We start from the raw sequence: 16,974 nt of genomic DNA on the forward strand, positions 1-16,974 counted from the left end.
CCGGCTCCACTGTGCGGCACGATGTGGCTGCGAACAAGTTGGATGGACAGGATTGGGTTCGGAAATGATTCGGTCGACGCGGACGAGATCTTCGCATTGTACTTGGTTGTTCAGAACGGGGTACAATTCGGTCGGAAACATAGGTTCCGAATCAGATTTGCAAGTTCCAGAACATGTCTGGAGGCCTTCCTAACGACTTTGGAATCGGCTCCCAAGTGTGAAACTCATGTCAGTATTGCATTTTCTGGCCACAGGTTCATTTCAATTCACCGTCGATATATCTGGTGGTATGTCAGAGGAAATGCTCAGTCGTGTTCACCAAGAAGTGCTTACAGCAATGTTGAGATATGTGGACAGCTAGACGTGAGGATTTAGCCACTGTTAAGGCTGATTTCTATGTTTCTGGTTGCATCCCACAGGTGACTGGATACATTGATGGCACACATATTGCCTTAGTACCAACGCATACCAGGGAACAAGTGTACATTAACAGTAAACACTACCATTCTTTCAACGTGAAAGTTGTCTGCTTACCGGATTTGTAAATCTCAAATGTCTGTGCCCGGTTCCCAGGATCTCCGCATGATTCCTTCATACTGCGGAACGAACAGCACCATTCCCCAACTGATGTCATAAGACTACTACAGAAGAGGGCCTGGCTTGTAGGTAAGTGTGATCTGTCCTAACTAATGCCAGGTAGTACAATCTGAAAGTGTATAACTCATTGTTGCACGTCTGTCTTCCATCTAGGAGAATCAGCGTATCCCAACCATCCATGGTTGTTGGCACATCTGAGGAATCCTACTAAGCCAGGGTAAGTCTGCTTCAATGAGGCCCATGGAAGAACACGACGGCTAATGGAGCTGGCTTTTGGGCTCCTGAAAGCAAGATTCAGATGTCTGGCCAAGACTGGGCTAACTCTCCTCTTCTCACCCACGAAGGTGCGTAAGATCACCATGGCCTGCTGCAAGCTCCACAATATTGCCCTGCGATAAAACATCCCTTACATTGCAGAGGCTGCAGTCCATAAAGAGCCACCAGGTAAGGACCCTGAAATGCCAAATGATAAGGATGATATTTGTGAAGAGGAAGGAATGGACTTGTGTCAAGATGTCATCAGAAACCTCTTCTCCTGAGTGTAAGTATTGTGTGAGATGTGATGATTTTGACTATTTTTGCACCTTGTGTTGTGATGTTTTGAGGAGGATGTTAATGATACATACTATGAATATGGAGCTCTGGGAATATCTGGGAAAAGGTGTTTGTTTTGTAAGTGTAGCTTTGTTTAGCTGTAAACCTTTGTCTTGGACTCTGTTCTCTAGGAGTTGACGGACTATGCGATTTGTGCCATATGTATGGTTTCCTAGCTAAACCCTCTGTGTTGGTCTGGTTTAGATTCCTTCCCCATGGCATCTTCATTTCGACATTTCAGAGTTGTGACATAAGCAGGTATATGATGCTGTTCAGACATATGACGTGGACATGCATTGGTCAGGGAATGTCAGTCACAGAGTTTAGGTGTACAAAGCCGGTACCAAGACAGCTTGCACAGCGAGAGGATGGAGGTTACGTGGCTTCTATTGGACTTGTTCCTTGTGGTGTGCTGGTCCTAATGCAATATGTGTGCAAACAATGTTTGTGTTGGGCCCAAATCTTTACATTGGCTAAGTCCTCATTGAGCATGAACTGCATGTAGCTGTTGATGTGTCTGCTCATTGCATTGTAGGCCAAATTACTTGTGGCACATTTGTTTGTAACATTCCACCAAATGCAAGCAACACTGGATTGGAATGAACCTGTGGTCAAAAACTGTTGTACTGACGTGTCTGGTTATTTGATTTATTCATGTGGGATTCCTTTTGTGGGGTAGGCAGTGTGGCTTCAGCAGATTATGTAGACCTAATTTAATGTTTCCTATTGTAGAGGATATTGTCAGATGTAGACACTCCTTCCATGTTGTTAAGGTCTGCAACTGACTATGTGATCACTGACACAGAAGAACTGAGTCATGTCTTGTTTGCTGTGTTTCTGACATCATATCAGCCTATGATTTGAACAATGGAATAAAGATGTTATCAGACCAGACACTTGTATGTATGTGTTGTTGTGCCATGCTAGTGGTCCAGAGTTGAACATTGTTTGAATACTACATACCCAGGGTTCCAGAAGTACCTAGTTTTTGCATTGTAAAGTTCACATGGTAGTACTTGTACATTGGTGTAAGTTACTATGGGAGACAATGATTTGGTAACTTGTGCATTAAATGAAGTGAAAACATGAGATCAAAAAGTGTGCTAAAAAGTAAACATTGGAAACCAAAACTGAAGTAGTCAGTCATGGTGGATGTAACCATCATTGAAGAGTCCAAATTGTCTGGAATCCAAAGTCCAACATACTACTCCCATCAGATATGGAAAAGTAGGCAAGATTAGTCCAAAGGTGAATGTGTTACACAAACAGGAGGAAATAAGGGGTGAGGTGTCCTACTGGCGGTGGTGGGTGTTTTGCCATCCCCACCTCCTGGATTTTTGTGTGAATGTCACCTCTCTTTGGTGGGGGGGATCCGCAGCTGCTGAGACAGGAGTGCGTGCAGGCGAGTCCTCCTCTGACAGGGCCTCCCTTCCTGTGGGTGCGATATATGTCCTGCATAGGGTGGTGATGTCACCCCAACCAGAAAGGCCATGTCGGTGTTAATGCCGGCCACCTCGGTGTGGATGCCGGCAACCCCCTGGTATGTGTCCCATGACAGCTGCTGCATTTCCCAGATTTTGGTAAGTATCTGGCCCATCACACCTTGGGAGTCCAGGTAGACCCCTAGGACTTGGGTGATGGCAGCCTGGGTGTCCGTGGCCCCAGTGGGCTCACTCTGGGGACCCACAGTTACCCTTCGACAATCCCTAATTCCACAGGCCTGTGCTCTTGGCACAGGCTGAACCCTCCCAATGGGTCCTGGTTCCTCAGTGACTGGGATGGTGATAGTCAATTCAGAATCCAGGACTGGGGGTCACAGGATGGTACTGGCTGTGCCAGGTACACAGGTTGGGGGTGCAGGGGCTGCCTGTGTTGTTGCAGCTGTGGTGGGAGGTGTTGTGGGCACAGTGAACCCCACTCTTGCTGCCAGCCCAGGCTGACCAGATTGGCTAGGACCGCTATCCATGTCCACATTGCCAGGAGTGTTGTCATCACTAAGGGCTTCATCCTAGTGTGAAGCTGAAGTCTGTTCGGTGTCCAACCTCTGGCCAAGTGCTGTGGCCGATCAACCGGTTAAAAAATAGAGAACATTGTTATTGGTGTAAGTGAGGTATCTGCATCCACATTGTTTGTGTCAAAGTAAATAGAGATCTAGGATGCAATAAAATAGGTAGAGATTAGTCATCTATTTGCGTGGAGTTGAATTCGGTTACTAGACATTTGAAGACATTCAATACATGTAGTAGATTTCATCATCTCATTAGATGTGCTGATATGTGGCATTTTGGCTTTAGGGATAGACATGACACCTCTAAAACATTTCAACCAACACAGCGTAGATGTAACGTGTGTATTTGACCATTCCAAGGCCTAGTTATGTATGATACAGGTAAACACTCACCTTGGTTGCATATGTAGCCTTAGTCATCATATTCTCATGCTGTCAATAGTTTCAGCTGACGAGACCAGGACACCATCAAGCAAAGTATTCAGACATGTATCTGAGTAGAGCATTGTATGTACATTACACAGTCCATACTGACCATCAGTTGTAACTTGGCAGATAAGTGAGAAGGGGCAAAAGGAATATAGCATCTTGGTAAGAGTTACAGTCACAGAGCCTCGTGGTAGTTGTAGTGCTATCTATGTAGACTTACCAACATTTGACAAATGGTGTGCTGCATGATGAGTGAATATCAGTTGTAACAATGCAGACAAGTGAGAAGGGGCAAATGGAGTATAACATCTTGGTTAGAGTTGCAGTCACAGGGCCTCATAATAGTTGTAGTCACTTTAATCTCACATTTGGGATGGCCATACATTTACATATTAAAACATATCATGGATCCTGGGATGATATTTGTATGGTAATCCACTTACAGACACCATTCCAACATGTGGCATGTCATGGAGATTGATACATGTGCTCTTATGTGCAACAATACACATTGACACAGACAAACCAAGATCTCTGATACTTTGAGTATTGCAAGTTAGGAACGTAGATAGACAACACAATAGCAAAGGCAGAATTGAGACCAAACAGGACATTGTGGTATTGTGACATTTATTTATGTGTAACTTACCAGACTCCACTTCGTCAGCTATTCCTGTCTAGCCCTCAGAATGCAGGATGGCCTAGTCCTTCTCTTCCCAGAGAAAAAATTGTAATGGGGATCTGGGAGGGCCAACACCCATCCTCTGGGCTTCCAGGTAGTGGTTGTTGTATCGGGTACGCCCCTTCAACCTGAGGTCGTTTCACCTCCTCCTAATTTCAAGCTGGGTGCTCAGGGTAGTACCAACAGCATTCACTCTGTTGACTATCCTGTCCCACAATTTTGTTTTCCACCTGAGAGGAGTTTGCTGGACTTGGGAACCAAACATTTTGGGCTCTAATCTAGTGATTTCATACACTATAACTTTCAACTCGGCCTAAGTGAACCGTGGATTTTTGGGGCCAGGCATGACAAAAAAAATCTGAGTGACTATATGAAAGAAAAAACAAACGAGTGATATTGGTGAAAAAGTGCGAAAATAAAGTTAAAAGTGGTAAAGAGTGCTAAATGGTGACATCGAAGAATAAAGGGGGCTGCCTAGGGTCACAGCGGTGTCTGCTATCTTCTGTGCTGTAGGTGAGAAGCAAATGATCCTAGTCAGGGATGGGGTGTGTTTTATAGTGTGCCTTGCAGGCATGTCCACTTGGCAAAAGCACATCTGATGTGTAGTTTTTTAATTCATCCTGTGGTCACTTTTGTGGTGCTTTGTTGTGAGCGTACCGCGGCGGTCTATCGTCGTTGGGTAACTGCCGCTGGGATACCACCAGTATGACTGTGTAGTCGTAATAGGCGCAGCGGTTACGCTGCAGCCCTGACTGCATCGGAGTACGCATCAACAACATTGCAGATCGCTGTGGACCCGGATAGAACCACTAAGTCGCTGCGGACAGTATTTCAGACAGCACTCATAATACAGTGGTCGGAAAACCGCATCTGTTGTGGTGTCCTAGAGGCCACAGCAGTCAGACCGCTACACTCGTAATTGGCTACTTAGTGCAGATTTCAGTAGGTGATGCCATATACTTTGATTAAAATGATAGTCATTGCTTTATGGCTGCGTGGGGTTATATGTTTAGTATTGTTTAAATCAAAGCTTGCTCAAAGTCAATAATCATTTTTGGGGGATGGTCGTTCTTTGTATGTTGCTTAATGTGGTTGAGCAATTCCATATAGGTACTCTCTTGTTTTTTGGGAGTAATGCATTCACAAAAGGTATATTCGTTTTCTGAAATTCACCAAGTATGGTGTATAGTTGATGGAATGGGACACATTTTAAATATGCCATCCATCATCCATGTTTGACATTAGGCTACTTTGTGTAAGTTCGTAGGGGTAGCAAATATAGGTATACATTTGTCATTACTTTTATTATCATATAATAGGAATTGTTCCTCTCTATGTGTCATTGTAAGCTGTGGTGGGATGTCTATATCTCTGAATGTTTTAGGAGCAGGTGGGGTGTTGCTAGTGGCACTTTTAATTCATGTGATGAGGTGTTTTAAGGTGGGTATTGATGGTAACAGGCCTGTTTATATGTGTTCGTACATTGGGTAGTATATCTTCAAGCATTTGTGCTGTGAGTTATTGGTAACTAGTGCTTGCTTCCCTTATATTTTCTAAAACTTCTATCACTTCTCTTTCTATTACATTGGGAAAGTGAATATGTTATTTTACATTCATTACTACAGTTCTTTGGTAGTTGAACTCACATAACATGCATTAGAATAATAGTTGGTACATTTTAATTTAATAGGATCAGCAGAAACATTTTCTTGACTGTATGTGTGCCCCATCTAACACAGTAAATGTGATCCCCTTCTATGGTGTAATACGTTTTGCACCTTTTGTCATTATGTCTTTATTTACTGTAGTAATATGAATATAGGACAATAGTTATTAATAAATGATTTTCAAAAACATACAGTTAAATGGAGATTTTTATTTTATTTTTAAACATACTTGTATCTTCTTTAGCAAAGTTTAGCCTTATTGGAAACGTTTTCTTTGGCAAGCTTCTTCTTGAAACAGGTGTTTTTTTTCTGTTGCAAGAGAAAATGTAGTTTTATTTATTGAACATATTATATTTTTTATGTTACATACATTTAGCGTATTCAGAGTTTTGACTGTTGCTGGTTGAGTATGTTTAAAGTAGATTTTGAGATACACTTAATTTTTTTGTGGTCTTTAATGGGTACTTGTCGATGGAGTTTTGTTGAAGGTTGAATAATCTGTTGACAAGGATAAATGTTAAAAACTGTGTTAGTAGTTGTTTATCAACAATTGTTTTTTAAACTTAAAATTATTTAACTTCCTTTTTTAAGTATAATTGTTACTTGCTTGGAGAAGTGGATGTATGACTGTATATGTTGCAGGTTTCTCTTTTGCAGGGAAAAACCATCAGAGTTTCCTCATCCTCATATGTTTGGTACGCTGAAATCTCGAACGGTGAAACGCTGCAAGACGCCTCCCGGTGGAATGTATCATGGCTCCACGAACTTAAGGAGTTTTGAGAGATACATGGAATACAATATAGACTGTCAGAAATAAATATCGAGGACAGATGAAAATTTTAAGATTTCCTGATAATATCGTTTGGAGACAATTATTTTTGAAAACTTATACAACGACAAAGTGTGAACTATGATACATATGTGCCTTGAGAAAGCCCTGGGTGGGGCGAAACGCGCGCGTCGGCTGCTAGTTGCTACAATCCTAAAAGAGAAATAAAATGATACCTGAATGATCTACAGCTACGTGGATATTGATTTGGAAACACCTGTACAATACTATGAAAATGGCTATGAAGAATATATACATGGGATTAGAGTAACTTATATATGGTGTGCTTTTGTGTCTTCTGTCTGTTAGGTTGGTTCTGGGACAAGGAAGGTTTAACTAAGTGTAGGAGAGTAGGGTCTGCTATCCTATGGTCACCCCAAATTTTTGCTTTTTGCTTCACTGGTTTTTGACATATTGAGGCTGTGGGCCTGCCAATCAGACCCCCAGCCTGCTGTTCTCTCTACTAAATTAAAACTATGCACCCTAGGTGCATAACCAATTGGAAGTGGATCACCCTGTCAGCCCCTGTACCAGTGTACACTAGGTACCCAGGGCATTGGTGTACCCAAGGCCTGCCAAGGGCTGCAGCATGTATTATGCCACCCCAGGCTTGGCCTAACAATCTGACACAACTGGCTGATCACTCAGCTGGGGTAAGTTGGTGTAATCACCTCTTACTTAGGTGTAGTATACCTATACCTAACCTTAAATGGGACACCTGGAAACCTATAAGTCACTCCTATGGCAGGCCTTAACAATCCTGAAGGCAGAGTGCTTGGTTCCATGTGAGATGGTGCTCTGGCATGAGCTGAGCCTGTCTGCAGTGGTCGGAACAACTTCCTTCTACTGTTTCCAGATATCGTCATACCATATACTCTTAAGTGCATTATGAACCTCGCGGTTAAATGCTATCTTTGGTTTGGCTTTATCAAAACATGTCGAGTAAGGTGTCATACGAATTGGAATACTAACCCCTCGCCAATTCTGGCGACGGGGTTAGCATTCCACCCTTCTAGAGGGACACGACATGTACAGTACCTGAAACCCGGGTAAAATCAGACATAGCCTCAGCTCCACAAAATGGATGCTGCCACCACAGACACAAGTCTGCCCTCCTGCTGCTGGGAGTCCTTCCAGCTTGGGAGGTGTGGACAAAGGGTTTCCTGCCAGGGGAGGTGCGTGCACCACCCCAGACAGGATTTTGTGTATTGGTCAGGTAGGGCTTGAAAGAAACCAGACATGCCTGTGGCTCACAAGGAGCCTCGGTGCATATGCCAGTTCAAACCGGTCCTGGGGCACACCAGTCCCGGGTCTGGGGCGAGCTGGACAAAGGATTGGGGGTGTAACCACCCCCCTTCCTGGTCCCACCCATAGGGAGGGACCTAGCAGGTAGTCCGGCCCCTAGAATCCGCTTAAAGGTAGGAGCTGTGTCCTAAGACTTCAGACATCCTGGAATCAACTTGAAACTAAGAAGAAGACGGGAACTTCGACATTCTGCTGCACAGAAGACTGAAGAAAATCTCCCCTGTGGTCAGGGAGTGACCACCTTGCTAACGCAAGCACCATCCAGCGAATCACCGTCTGCTTTGCCGCCGCCTCCCGCCGGAGCCCGAGCCCAGAGACTGACAAGACCTGGACCTCCAGACCTCTCACCGCCCGATCCACAGTCCCTGAAAAGAGGAGACCCGTGGAGGCACCGAGACACGTGGAGCCAGCCATCTTGGAACGACTACGACAAGCTGACAAGTGCAACAACCGAGGCTCCCTCCAAGTTGTGCTTTGGGTCCTGAGAAGCCCAACCCTCGAGCAGCATCTGCACCAAAGGTGAGCCCTCCAGCATCTCCACGATCTGCGTGGGGCCCTTCTGCATTTTGCCACTCGACGCGCCTAACCGGTTGCTGGCCCGCTGGCTAGCGGCCATCTTGGCGACGAAATCTACAACAAACACCGCTGGGCTGGTTGCTCCAGACTGGCCCTTGCTCCCCTCCAAAGGAGCAATCCCTCTGACCTTGCTGGTCAGAACCAACAGCTGATTTCCGAATCCTCCTGCAATTGCTTTTGCCAAGGCTTGTTTGCTTCGATCAAGTCGCCGACACCGCCGACAGCGAGAGCCTGCGTGGGACAGCTCGTGAGCCGACTCCTGGACGTCGTCGACCTTCAGGGACCACGTGGCTGCGGAGACAAGCTACCCCTCATCACCTGTTTGCACCCGACATCGCCTGGTACCCCCCTGGTGCCACGCTGGTCACTGGCTAGTGACTGTGAACACTGTCCCCTCTGCTTACAGGTCTTAAACATCTCCGATCCACTCTTGGATCCACTGCATCTCTCCCGGACCGACCGCCTGCAGCATCTTTGTCTTCAAGCTCCACGGAACAGATAGAAGAAACCCGACGCACTTTGAGGCCTATGCACCCGCTTCCTGTGGGTGAGGTAAAGCTGGTACTCCGGTGCCCATGTGTAGTAATACATCTCTAGTGCCTGTGTTCCAAATCTTAAGTTCCTAGTCAACCCGGAAGATCTCCTTTGCAGTAACTTTGTACTTTTTACGCACCCATTGAAACCTATGGGAGCACGCGTGTGACTATTTGCTCTGCACACGCCACCCGTGGACCTCCTGGTCACTAACTGACGTTAGCTCCTCGTAGGCCCAGCGATTCTAGAGGCCCTAGGCCTTTTCCCTTTTCTGTTCGTGGTACTTATACCACTATTTTAGTATATGGTTTGAGTGGCCACCAGGGCCTATCCATATAACGTGCAACTTCTGTGTATTCTGTGATAATCTTGTTTGACGATTTGTGCTCCTGTGCTCATAAAGAGACTAGGGGTTACTTTGAGAAATAAATACATATATATTTTGAATATATATCTGTGTGGTGTCCTTTCATTGGTATAAAAGGGGGTTGCATTTGGTAAAACAGCTTGCTTAACACGCTTCACGAGTTTAGCCTCAAAGACTGCTTAGCCTACGCTACCACTAGGGCAGCTAGTCCGAAAAGGTTGACTTACAACCACACCATAAGGGTTGCTTGGCATGGTACAAGGTGATCACTTTAACTAGTGAGCATCATATACCAGGCCAACTTCTCACATTGGTGAGCAGCGGTTGGATTTGAGCTTGCTGTGTTTTACCATTGTAATCTCTTGGTTACCAATTGAAAGATCACATAGGTACCTGTAGGTACATATAAAACAAGATTAGATATACTTAAGTTCTACTGAACTTAGTTGTTGTAGAGCAAAGGGAGTAGCACACCCTGACTACAACTACTAGATAGGTTTAGTAGGTAAACCCAAGTGTAGGTAGATTGCAACACATCCACCCACACTTAAGAGCAATGGCTGGGGCAGAGGGGTCCACTGTACCCATCTCTGTTGAGAGTGACCCCCCGAGGGCACCATCCATCTTTGCTACCCTTAATCAGAATGAGCTCAGGCAGTTGGCAACTCTTAGAGGCCTTAAACAGCCCAAGAACCCTACCTCTGCTGTGCTCAGAGCACTCTTGCAAGATGATGAGAATCAAAGAGAGCTCAAGAGAGCTTCCCAGTTAGCCCACTTAGGGACAGGAACAGGAGGCCCCCCTTCTGAAGATGCCACTGAGGTACCCCTTTCCAATAGCCATCCCTTAGATGAAAACCATACTACAGAGGAGGAAAGTGAGGGGGATACAGACAGTGGTGAGGATGAAGGGAGAACTAGCCCAGTGCCAAGTGTTATACTTGGCCCAGCTAAACCAAGGCTATTGGGGACTGACAGTGGGTTCACCCCACTGGATCTCCCCAGTGGACTTAACACAGGGCTTGGAAGGCAAAGGAATCGCTCAGGTGACTCCAATGCTTCCCATGGCTCTAGAGGCTCTCAAGGTCACTCCAGGAGAAGGATGACCACCCCTCAGAGGAGGGAACATGAGGCCAAGATGCAAGAAGCCCAGCTGAGGATCAGGAAGCAGGAGCTAGAAGTAGCCCTGATGGAAGAGAAACTGAGCAAGGCTAGACAGCATAAAGAGAGTGGGTCTATACCCACTGGTGGCAGCATTGTCCCTAAGGACAAAGATAGGGTTTTCGATAATAGAAACCTGTCTAAGGTTGTGCCCCCCTACAAAAGTGGGGATGACATCCACAAGTGGATAACTGCTCTTGAGAGAGCCTGCAAAGTACAGCAGGTTCCTGAAGACCAGTGGGCAGCAATCCTCTGGCTCTCCTTTGAGGGAAGAGGCAGAGACAGACTCCTCACTGTTAGAGAAGAGGATGTCAGAAACTACAGAGTCCTGAAGAGTGTTCTAGTTGATGGGTTAGGCTTAACCACTGAGCAGTACAGGTTAATGTTCAGAGACACCCAAAAGACACAGACTCAGGACTGGTCTGAATACATTGAATGTGCCACTAAGGCTTTGGAGGGTTGGTTGCTGGGAAGTAAGGTATCTGATTTTACAGGATTGTATAATTTGATGATGAGAGAACAGATTTTAAATAACTGTCAAAACCAGCAACTGCATCAACACTTGGTTGACTCTGATCTGACCTCTCCCCAAGAATTGGGAAAGAAGGCAGACAAATGGGTCAGAACCAGGGTTAAGCAAAAGAACCAGAACCAGGGCCAAGGGGGTGATCAGAAGAAAACAGACCAAAAGGGTGGAGATCAGAAACCTAAAGACCAGAAGTCTTCAACAGGGCCCCAAACTACTGCTAAGGAGGGTGGGTCCCAACAGTCCAAGAAGAAGAAAGAAGGTCAGAAGAAACCCTGGTGCAATCATTGTAAAAATACAACTCACTGGACTAGTGATTGCAAAAAGGGTGGAGCCCCCAACACTGTTGCCCCTAAGGCACCTGCTCCCAGTACTACTGTTAGCAGTGTTGGTCCCCAGACAAAGGGTGTAGTGGGAATCACTATGGGAACTGAAGGAGATTCTGACTTAGACAGAACCCTTACACAGGCAGTCTTGATCTGTGATGGGGACATTGATTTGTCCCTGACTGTGAGCCCCAGTAACCTGGGCAAGTACAGACAGACTCCTTTAATTAATGACAAAGTGGCTCAAGCCTACAGGGACACATGTGCCAGTGTCACTATGGTGACACCAGGCTTTGTGGACCCTGGACAGTACATACCAGGTGAGAACTACCTGGTGACCAATGCCAGCAATGCCACTACTTCACATAGTGTGGCAGTTGTTAACTTCTCATGGGGAGGGGTAACTGGCCTCAAAAGGGTTGTGGTTAGTGCAGACCTCCCAGTAGAATGTTTGTTGGGCAATGACCTAGAGAGTTCTCTATAGTCAGAAGTGGAGTACAGGACTCATGCAGAGATGTTAGGTATATCATCACATGTCCTTGCTGTGACCAGGTCACAGGCCAAAAAGTGCCTCACTGAATCTCAGGTCTTGGATCCTGGAACAATGGACCAAGCACCTACCAAGAAGAAGAACAGGAGGGTCAAGGCTGTGCCTTCCCCCCTGCCTCAGAGTGATGATCAGCCTTCCCAGGAAGCTGATCTAGAGGACCCTGAAGGAACTGTCCCTGAAGAGCTTGAACCTGATCAGGTTGAGTTTCTGGGGACAGGGGGACCTTCAAGGGCTGACTTGAGGCAGGCTCAGTTATCCTGTCCCTCTCTTGAACCCCTCAGACAGCTGGCTGCTGCTGAGGCTGCTGGGAATGCTCAAGGTACCCATAAAGTGTATTGGGATGAAGGGCTCCTTTATTCAGAGGCTAGAGACCCCAAGCCTGGTGCTACCAGGAGGTTGGTCATACCTCTGCAATTTAGGGGCTTCCTTCTTACCTTGGCCCATGACATTCCTTTAGCAGGACACTTAGGCCAGAACAAGACTTGGGACAGGCTTGTCCCTCACTTTCACTGGCCTCATATGAATGAAGATACAAAGGAGTTTTGTCGCTCCTGTGTTACCTGCCAAGCCAGTGGCAAATCAGGTGGCACAACAAAGGCCCCCCTAATACCACTACCTGTGGTGGGGGTCCCCTTTGAAAGAGTGGGAATAGACATAGTGGGTCCCATGGATCCTCCCACTGCATCTGGGCACAGATTTATACTGGTGGTAGTGGATCATGCCACCAGGTATCCAGAGGCAATTCCCCTTAGGACCACTACAGCTCCTGTTGTGGCCAGGGCCCTGCTGGGAGTATTCTCCAGAGTGGGGTTTCCTAAGGAGGTAGTATCTGACAGAGGTACCAACTTTATGTCAGGATACTTGACAGCTATGTGGAAGGAATGTGGTGTCAACTACAAGTTCACCACCCCTTATCACCCACAATGCAATGGGCTTGTTGAGAGATTCAACAAGACCCTAAAGGGTATGATCAAAGGATTACCTGAAAAGCTCAGGCGACGATGGGACATCCTTCTACCCTGCCTTCTGTTTGCTTACAGAGAGGTCCCACAAAAAGGAGTTGGCTACAGCCCCTTTGAATTGTTGTTTGGGCACCCTGTGAGAGGCCCACTGTGTTTGGTGAAGGAAGGATGGGAGTTACCTCTCAAAAAGCCTAAGCTAGACATAGTGGACTATGTACTTGGTCTCCGCTCCAGGATGGCTGAGTATATGGAGAAGGCATCCAAAAACCTTGAGGCAAGCCAGGCCTTACAGAAAGCTTGGCATGACCAAAAGGCTGTCTTGGTTGAGTTTCAGCCAGGACAGAAGGTATGGGTGTTGGAGCCAGTGGCCCCAGCAGCACTCCAAGACAAATGGTCTGGACCCCATACAATCCTGGAAAAGAAGGGAGAGGTCACCTACTTGGTGGACCTAGGAACTCCCAGGAGTCCCCACCGGGTACTCCATGTTAACAGGCTTAAAGCATATGTTGACAGGGCAGACATGGGCTTGCTCATGGCTACAGATGAGGGACAGGAGGAAGAGAGTGACCCTCTCCCAGACCTGTTGTCTCAGAACCCTGAAGATGGCTCAGTTGAAGGAGTGACCCTTGGAGGCAACCTCACTGCCCATCAGCAGACTGAATGTAGACAGGTTCTACAATCATTTTCACATATGTTTTCCTTGATACCTAGTCAAACTGACTGGTGTACCCATGTGGTGGACACTGGTGACAGTCTGCCTGTAAAGAACAAGCTTTACAGACAACCTGACCACGTCAGGGACTGTATAAAGGCTGAGGTACATAAAATGCTGGAATTAGGTGTCATTGAACCCTCAGAGAGCCCCTGGGCTAGCCCAGTGGTTCTGGTCCCCAAACCTCACACCAAAGATGGCAAGAGAGAGATGAGGTTCTGTGTGGATTACAGAGGACTCAATGCTGTCACCAGGACAGATGCACACCCTATTCCAAGGGCAGATGAGCTCATAGACAAACTAGCTTCTGCAAAGTTTTTGAGCACATTTGACTTAACAGCTGGCTATTGGCAAATCAGATTAGCTGAGGAGTCTAAGGCCAAAACAGCATTCTCAACCCCAGGTGGGCATTATCAGTTTGTGGTGATGCCCTTTGGTCTGAAGAATGCACCTGCCACCTTCCAAAGGCTGGTGAACCAAGTCCTTACTGGGTTGGATGACTTTTGTGCAGCATATCTTGATGACATTGCTGTCTTTAGCTCCACCTGGGAGGATCACCTGATCCACCTGAAGAAGGCTCTTGAGGCCCTGCAGAGGGCAGGCCTCACTATCAAGGCTACTAAGTGCCAGATAGGGCAGAGTAAGGTTGTATATTTGGGCCACCTTGTAGGTGGAGGCCAAGTTCAACCACTGGAGAGTAAGATACAATCCATCCAGGACTGGTCCCCTCCAACCACCCAGACTCAAGTTCGAGCTTTCTTGGGCTTGACTGGGTACTACAGGAAGTTTGTTAAGAACTATGGGTCCATTGTGACTCCTCTTAATGATCTGACATCCAAGAAGATGCCCAAAAAGGTTCAGTGGACAGTAAGCTGTCAAAAGGCATTTGATGACCTGAAGAAGGCCATGTGCTCTGCACCTATCCTGAAAAGTCCTGACTACTCCAAAGAGTTTATTGTCCAAACAGATGCTTCTGAGTTGGGTGTGGGAGCTGTGCTGTCACAACTTAATGTAGATGGTCAAGACCAACCCATTGCTTTTATTAGCAGAAGGTTGACCCCCAGAGAGAAGAATTGGTCAGCTATTGAGAGGGAGGCCTTTGCTGTGGTGTGGGCCCTGAAGAAGCTGAGGCCATACTTGTTTGGCACTCACTTCAAGATTCAGACCGACCATAAGCCCCTCTTGTGGCTAAATCAGATGAAGGGTGAAAACCCCAAACTGCTTAGGTGGTCCATTTCCCTACAGGGGATGGACTTTACAGTGGAGCACCGGCCAGGTACTGACCATGGGAATGCAGATGGTCTCTCCAGGTACTTCCACTTAGGACATGAAGACGAGACTGGTCAAGGCTAGTTTAATGTCCCAGCGTTTGGGGGGGGGTTGTGTAGGAGAGTAGGGTCTGCTATCCTATGGTCACCCCAAATTTTTGCTTTTTGCTTCACTGGTTTTTGACATATTGAGGCTGTGGGCCTGCCAATCAGACCCCCAGCCTGCTGTTCTCTCTACTAAATTAAAACTATGCACCCTAGGTGCATAACCAATTGGAAGTGGATCACCCTGTCAGCCCCTGTACCAGTGTACACTAGGTACCCAGGGCATTGGTGTACCCAAGGCCTGCCAAGGGCTGCAGCATGTATTATGCCACCCCAGGCTTGGCCTAACAATCTGACACAACTGGCTGATCACTCAGCTGGGGTAAGTTGGTGTAATCACCTCTTACTTAGGTGTAGTATACCTATACCTAACCTTAAATGGGACACCTGGAAACCTATAAGTCACTCCTATGGCAGGCCTTAACAATCCTGAAGGCAGAGTGCTTGGTTCCATGTGAGATGGTGCTCTGGCATGAGCTGAGCCTGTCTGCAGTGGTCGGAACAACTTCCTTCTACTGTTTCCAGATATCGTCATACCATATACTCTTAAGTGCATTATGAACCTCGCGGTTAAATGCTATCTTTGGTTTGGCTTTATCAAAACATGTCGAGTAAGGTGTCATACGAATTGGAATACTAACCCCTCGCCAATTCTGGCGACGGGGTTAGCATTCCACCCTTCTAGAGGGACACGACATGTACAGTACCTGAAACCCGGGTAAAATCAGACATAGCCTCAGCTCCACAAAATGGATGCTGCCACCACAGACACAAGTCTGCCCTCCTGCTGCTGGGAGTCCTTCCAGCTTGGGAGGTGTGGACAAAGGGTTTCCTGCCAGGGGAGGTGCGTGCACCACCCCAGACAGGATTTTGTGTATTGGTCAGGTAGGGTTTGAAAGAAACCAGACATGCCTGTGGCTCACAAGGAGCCTCGGTGCATATGCCAGTTCAAACCGGTCCTGGGGCACACCAGTCCCGGGTCTGGGGCGAGCTGGACAAAGGATTGGGGGTGTAACCACCCCCCTTCCTGGTCCCACCCATAGGGAGGGACCTAGCAGGTAGTCCGGCCCCTAGAATCCGCTTAAAGGTAGGAGCTGTGTCCTAAGACTTCAGACATCCTGGAATCAACTTGAAACTAAGAAGAAGACGGGAACTTCGACATTCTGCTGCACAGAAGACTGAAGAAAATCTCCCCTGTGGTCAGGGAGTGACCACCTTGCTAACGCAAGCACCATCCAGCGAATCACCGTCTGCTTTGCCGCCGCCTCCCACCGGAGCCCGAGCCCAGAGACTGACAAGACCTGGACCTCCAGACCTCTTACCGCCCGATCCACAGTCCCTGAAAAGAGGAGACCCGTGGAGGCACCGAGACACGTGGAGCCAGCCATCTTGGAACGACTACGACAAGCTGACAAGTGCAACAACCGAGGCTCCCTCCAAGTTGTGCTTTGGGTCCTGAGAAGCCCAACCCTCGAGCAGCATCTGCACCAAAGGTGAGCCCTCCAGCATCTCCACGATCTGCGTGGGGCCCTTCTGCATTTTGCCACTCGACGCGCCTAACCGGTTGCTGGCCCGCTGGCTAGCGGCCATCTTGGCGACGAAATCTATGACAAACACCGCTGGGCTGGTTGCTCCAGACTGGCCCTTGCTCCCCTCCAAAGGAGCAATCCCTCTGACCTTGCTGGTCAGAACCAACAGCTGATTTCCGAATCCTCCTGCAATTGCTTTTGCCAAGGCTTGTTTGCTTCGATCAAGTCGCCGACACCGCCGACAGCGAGA

This window comes from Triturus cristatus, chromosome 5_1 (assembly GCF_964204655.1).
Source record: "Triturus cristatus chromosome 5_1, aTriCri1.1, whole genome shotgun sequence".
In the NCBI taxonomy this organism is placed as follows: domain Eukaryota; kingdom Metazoa; phylum Chordata; class Amphibia; order Caudata; family Salamandridae; genus Triturus; species Triturus cristatus.